Below are 6,019 nucleotides of genomic sequence, written 5' to 3'. Positions count from 1 at the left end.
TCTGGCTCTGTTCTGTTCTGGCTCTGTACTGGCTCTGTTCTGGCTCTGTTCTGGCTCTGTTCTGTTCTGCCTCTGTACTGGCTCTGTTCTGGCTCTGTACTGGCTCTGTTCTGGCTCTGTTCTGGGCTCTGTACTGGCTCTGTTCTGCTCTCCCCTTGTTCTGGCTCTGTACTGGCTGTACTGGCTCTGTTCTGGCTCTGTACTGGCTCTGTTCTGGCTCTGTACTGGCTCTGTTCTGTTCTGGCTCTGTACTGGCTCTGTTCTGGCTCTGTACTGGCTCTACTGTTGTTCTGGCTAAGTACTGGCTCTGTACTGGCTCTGTTCTGGCTCTGTTCTGTTCTGGCTCTGTACTGGCTCTGTTACTGGCTCTGTTCTGGCTCTTGTTCTGTTCTGACTCTGTACTGGCTCTGTTCTGGCTCTGTTCTGGCTCTGTACTGGCTCTGTACTGGCTCTGTTCTGGCTCTGTACTGGCTCTGTTCTGGCTCTGTTCTGTTCTGGCTTCTGGCTCTGTACTGGCTCTGTACTGGCTCTGTTCTGGCTCTGTACTGGCCCCCAATTCTGCTCTGTACTGGCTCTGTTCTGTACTGACTCTGTTCTGGCTCTGTACTCTGTTCTGGCTCTGTACTGGCTCTGTTGGTTCTGGGCTCTGTACTGGCTCTGTTCTGGCTCTGTACTGGCTCTGTACTGGCTCTGTACTGGCTCTGTACTGTACTGCTCTGTTCTGGCTCTGTTCTGGCTCTGTTCTGGCTTTGTTCTGGCTCTGTACTGGTTCTGTACTGGTTCTGTACTGTACTGGTTGTACTGACTCTGTACTGACTCTGTACTGACTCTGTACTGACTCTGTACTGACTCTGACTCTGTACTGACTACTGACTCTGTTCTGTACTGGCTCTGTACTGGCTCTGTACTGGCTCTGTTTCTGGCTCTGTTCTGGCTCTGTTCTGGCTCTGTACTGACTCTGTACTGGCTCTGTACTGGCTCTGTACTGGCTCTGTACTGGCTCTGACTGATGGCCACGGTAAAACTTCATAATGTGAAAGGTGACATGAAGAACGCGCTCTGCTTTATCTCCTAATGTATTGAAAAACCATCCCATGGCTATTTCCTATACCCCGGTATACGACATATTACGGTACCCAAGCCTAATATCGACATATGTTTGGTTCTACTTGCATGCCGGGTCGCTGCCTGCATCCATCAGCAGCTGGACCACTCCCTTTCTGTCCTGCTGCGGAGGCCACGTGAAGCAGAGTGAGGAGTCTATGGGCTGGTTGAGTTGGACTAGTGGAGGGCTGCAGTCTATGGGCTGGTTGGGTTGGACTAGTGGGACTCTGGGCTGCAGGGTCTATGGGCTGGTTGGGTTGGACTAGTGGACTCTGGGCTGCAGGGTCTATGGGCTGGTTGGGTTGGACTAGGTTGGGCTGCAGGGTCTATGGGCTGGTGGACTCTGGGCTGCAGGGTCTATGGGCTGGTTGGGTTGGACTAGTGGACTCTGGGCTGCAGGGTCTATGGGCTGGTTGGGTTGGACTAGTGGACTCTGGGCTGCAGGGTCTATGGGCTGGTTGGGTTGGACTAGTGGACTCTGGGCTGCAGGGTCTATGGGCTGGTTGAGTTGACTAGTGGACTCTGGGCTGCAGGGTCTATGGGCTGGTTGGAGTTGGACTAGTGGACTCTGGGCTGCAGGGTCTATGGGCTGGTTGAGTTGGACTAGTGGACTCTGGGCTGCAGGGTCTATGGGCTGGTTGAGTTGGACTAGTGGACTCTGGGCTGCAGGGTCTATGGGCTGGTTGAGTTGGACTAGTGGACTCTGGGCTGCAGGGTCTATGGGCTGGGTTGGACTAGTGGACTCTGGGCTGCAGGGTCTATGGGCTGGTTGGGTTGGACTAGTGGACTCTGGGCTGCAGGGTCTATGGGCTGGTTGGGTTGGACTAGTGGACTCTGGGCTGCAGGGGCCTGGGAAGAGCAGCTCTCCTCCACCTCTCCTGATTCTTCCCTCCCTCTGTCCATCCATCCTGGGAAGAGCAGCTCTCTCCTCTATCTGTCCACCCTGGTCCTCTCTCTGTCCACCCTGGTCCTCTCTGTCCACCCTGGTCCTCTCTCTCTGTCCACCCTGGTCCTCTCTGTCCACCCTGGTCCTCTCTCTGTCCACCCTGGTCCTCTCTCTGTCCACCCTGGTCCTCTCTCTGTCCACCCTGCTCTCCCCTCCTCACTGGTAACAGTCTGATGAGGGTGTCCAGGTCTCCAGTCTTACAGGCGGTGTAGAGAGCATCCCTCAGGCCATAGTCCCAGGACTCATCAGGCTCCTCTGAGGAGAGATGCAGAGAAGATGCTGTTGTATACAACAAACACAGACAGGCAGGCAGACCGGCCTACAGGCAGGCAGGCAGGCAGGCAGACCGGCCTCCAGGCAGGCAGGCAGACAGACCGGCCTACAGGCAGGCAGGCAGACCGGCCTACAGGCAGGCAGGCAGGCAGGCAGACAGACCGGCCTACAGGCAGGCAGGCAGACAGACCGGCCTACAGGCAGGCAGGCAGGCAGGTAGACAGACGCCTACAGGCAGGCAGGCAGGTAGGTAGACAGACCGGCCTACAGGCAGGCAGGCAGACAGACCGGCCTACAGGCAGGCAGGCAGGCAGACAGACCGGCCTACAGGCAGGCAGGCAGGCAGACAGACCGGCCTACAGGCAGGCAGGCAGGCAGGCAGGCAGACCGGCCTCCAGGCAGGCAGGCAGACAGACCGGCCTACAGGCAGGCTGGCAGACAGACCGGCCTACAGGCAGGCTGGCAGACAGACCGGCCTACAGGCAGGCTGGCAGACAGACCCGGCCTACAGGCAGGCTGGCAGACAGACCGGCCTACAGGCAGGCAGGCAGGCAGGCAGACCGGCCTACAGGCAGGCAGGCAGGCAGACCGGCCTACAGGCAGGCAGGCAGACAGACCGGCCTACAGGCAGGCAGGCAGACAGACCTGCCTACAGGCAGGCAGGCAGACAGACCGGCCTACAGGCAGGCAGGCAGACAGACCGTCCTACAGGCAGGCAGGCAGGCAGACCGGCCTACAGGCAGGCAGGCAGGCAGACCGGCCTACAGGCAGGCAGACAGACCGGCCTACAGGCAGGCAGGCAGGCAGGCAGACCGGCCTACAGGCAGGCAGGCAGACAGACCGGCCTACAGGCAGGCAGGCAGGCAGACAGACCGGCCTACAGGCAGGCAGGCAGGCAGACAGACCGGCCTACAGGCAGGCAGGCAGACAGACCGGCCTACAGGCAGGCAGGCAGGCCGGCCTACAGGCAGGCAGGCAGACAGACCGGCCTACAGGCAGGCAGGCAGACAGACCGGCCTACAGGCAGGCAGGCAGACAGACCGGCCTACAGGCAGGCAGGCAGACAGACCGGCCTACAGGCAGGCAGGCAGACAGACCGGCCTACAGGCAGGCAGACAGACCGGCCTACAGGCAGGCAGGCAGGCAGGCAGACCGGCCTACAGGCAGGCAGGCAGGCAGACCGGCTTACAGGCAGGCAGGCAGGCAGACCGGCCTACAGGCAGGCAGGCAGGCAGACCGGCCTACAGGCAGGCAGGCAGACCGGCCTACAGGCAGGCAGGCAGACCGGCCTACAGGCAGGCAGGCAGGCAGACAGACCGGCCTACAGGCAGGCAGGCAGGCAGGCAGGCAGGCAGGCAGGCAGACCGGCCTACAGGCAGGCAGGCAGACAGACCGGCCTACAGGCAGGCAGGCAGGCAGACAGACCGGCCTACAGGCAGGCAGGCAGGCAGGCAGACCGGCCTGCAGGCAGGCAGACCGGCCTACAGGCAGGCAGGCAGGCAGGCAGGCAGACCGGCCTACAGGCAGGCAGGCAGACAGACCGGCCTACAGGCAGGCAGGCAGGCAGACAGACCGGCCTACAGGCAGGCAGGCAGGCAGACCGGCCTACAGGCAGGCAGGCAGGCAGGCAGGCAGACCGGCCTACAGGCAGGCAGGCAGGCAGGCAGACCGGCCTACAGGCAGGCAGGCAGGCAGACAGACCGGCCTACAGGCAGGCAGGCAGGCAGACAGACCGGCCTACAGGCAGGCAGGCAGGCAGACAGACCGGCCTACAGGCAGGCAGGCAGGCAGACAGACCGGCCTACAGGCAGGCAGGCAGGCAGACAGACCGGCCTACAGGCAGGCAGACCGGCCTACAGGCAGGCAGGCAGGCAGGCAGACCGACAGGCAGGCAGACCGGCTTACAGGCAGGCAGGCAGACCGACAGGCAGGCAGACCGGCCTACAGGCAGGCAGGCAGACCGGCAGGCAGACAGACCGACAGGCAGAGTTAGGTTATGACCTCACCCTCTTCATGTTGTATCGTCGTCTTCCCCTTGGGTTTCCTCCTCCCCTGGTTTTTCTCTCCTCCTCTCTCCTGGTTACTGTCTTCAACAGCAGCAGGAGACCCCACAGCTTCCCTGTTACTTAGACCTGAACACAGAAAAAAAATGGTTTTGTAGCTTTTGAAAGATTATCAAGTGATAGAAGGTCCTGTTGTAGAAATTATATGAATTAAACAGATATCCTAAACATCACCCTATTCCCTATAGGCCCTGGTCAGAATTAAACAGATATCCTAAACATCACCCTATTCCCTATAGGCCCTGGTCAGAAGTAGGGCACAATACAACACACAGGGCATAACTAACTCTACAGACCCGTCTCCCTCACCTCTGTCCTCTGTCCTGCGTCTCCTCTTCTTCCTCCTGGCAGGGTAGATCTCATGCTCCCGGAGGTCCAGAGTTCCCAGAGTCACCTCCACCGTCTCCAGCTCCTCTCCTGAACTCTCCTCCTCCTCCACTAGGGGTGCTGTTGTCTCCTGGGAAGGTTCTGGCTGAGCCACAGGTGTACGTGCCTTCTTCCACACTTTGTTAGAGGGACTCAGGATGTCGGAGATGTCAGTGTCTTTACCTGCGGTTTGGGATAGATTAGTAAATTAACACTTTGTCAGCCTCTCAGAATGGAAGCTCAGGAATGTCCATAAGTGCATTCAGACAGTATTCAGACCCATTCACTTTCCCCACATTTCCTTACAGCCTTATTCTAAAATGGATGAAATAGTTTTTTTCCTCATCAATCTACATACAAAACCCCATAATGATAAAGCAAAAACAGGTTTTTAGAATTTGTTGCAAATGTATTAAAAATAAAAACTGAAATATCACATTTACAGGGATAAAGTTCAGACCCTTTACTCAGTACTTTGTTGAAGCACCTTTGTCAGCGATTACATCCTTGAGTCTTCTTGGGTATGACGCTACAAGCTGGGCACACCTGTATTTGGGGAGTTTCTCCCATTCTTCTCTGCAGATCCTCTCAAGCTCTGTCAGGTTGAATGGGGAGCGTTGCTGTACAGCTATTTTCAGGTCTCTACAGAGATGTTCAATCGGGTTCAAGTCCAAGTTCTGGCTGGGCCACTCAATGACATTCAGAGACTCCAAACGTGACGCTTGGCATTCAGGCCAAAGAGGTCTCATGGTCTGAAAGAGGTCTCAGTTGCCTTTTGGCAAACTCTAAGCGGGCTGTCATGTGCCTCTAACTGAGAAGCAGCTTCCGTCTGGCCACTCTACCATAAAAACCTCATTGGTGGCGCGCTGAAGAGATGGGAGAACCTTCCAGAAGGACAACCATCCCCACAGAGGAACTGTGGAGCCCTTTATATAGACAGGTGTGTACCTTTCCAAATCATGTCCAATCAACTGAATCCAGTTGTAGAAACATCTCAAGGATGATCAATGGAAACAGGATGTGTCAGGATTGAAAACTTATGTAAAAACCTGTTGTTTTCACTTTGTCATTATGGGTTTTTGGGTGTAGATTGAGGAACAAAAATAGGTTTTAGCGTAAGGTTGTAATGTAACAAAATGTGGTCAAAAGGGGTCTGAATACTTCCAGAAAGCAACGTACATGTAGGGCAGATTAAGCCTTGCCCAAGACTGAAAACTGCTTTTCAACGGAGAATCTAGATTTTAATACTAGGCTTAAAGTGATGGTA

At 56.6% G+C, this 6,019-nt stretch overlaps 1 long non-coding RNA gene across 1 annotated transcript; it reads right to left on the bottom strand.

The window, feature by feature from the left end:
• Positions 1-2,122: 2,122 nt before the first annotated feature.
• LOC124030756 lies at positions 2,123-4,930 on the bottom strand. Its single transcript, XR_006838025.1, has 3 exons — positions 4,696-4,930; positions 4,330-4,455; positions 2,123-2,305 (listed from the first exon to the last, which is right to left on the bottom strand). It is a non-coding gene; the product is annotated as an uncharacterized LOC124030756 (long non-coding RNA).
• Positions 4,931-6,019: the final 1,089 nt, after the last annotated feature.

This window comes from Oncorhynchus gorbuscha, unplaced genomic scaffold (genome assembly GCF_021184085.1).
Source record: "Oncorhynchus gorbuscha isolate QuinsamMale2020 ecotype Even-year unplaced genomic scaffold, OgorEven_v1.0 Un_scaffold_15098, whole genome shotgun sequence".
Lineage (NCBI taxonomy): Eukaryota > Metazoa > Chordata > Actinopteri > Salmoniformes > Salmonidae > Oncorhynchus > Oncorhynchus gorbuscha.
Note: the sequence above shows the minus strand (reverse complement) of the source record. Positions and strands in the feature narration are given on the sequence as shown.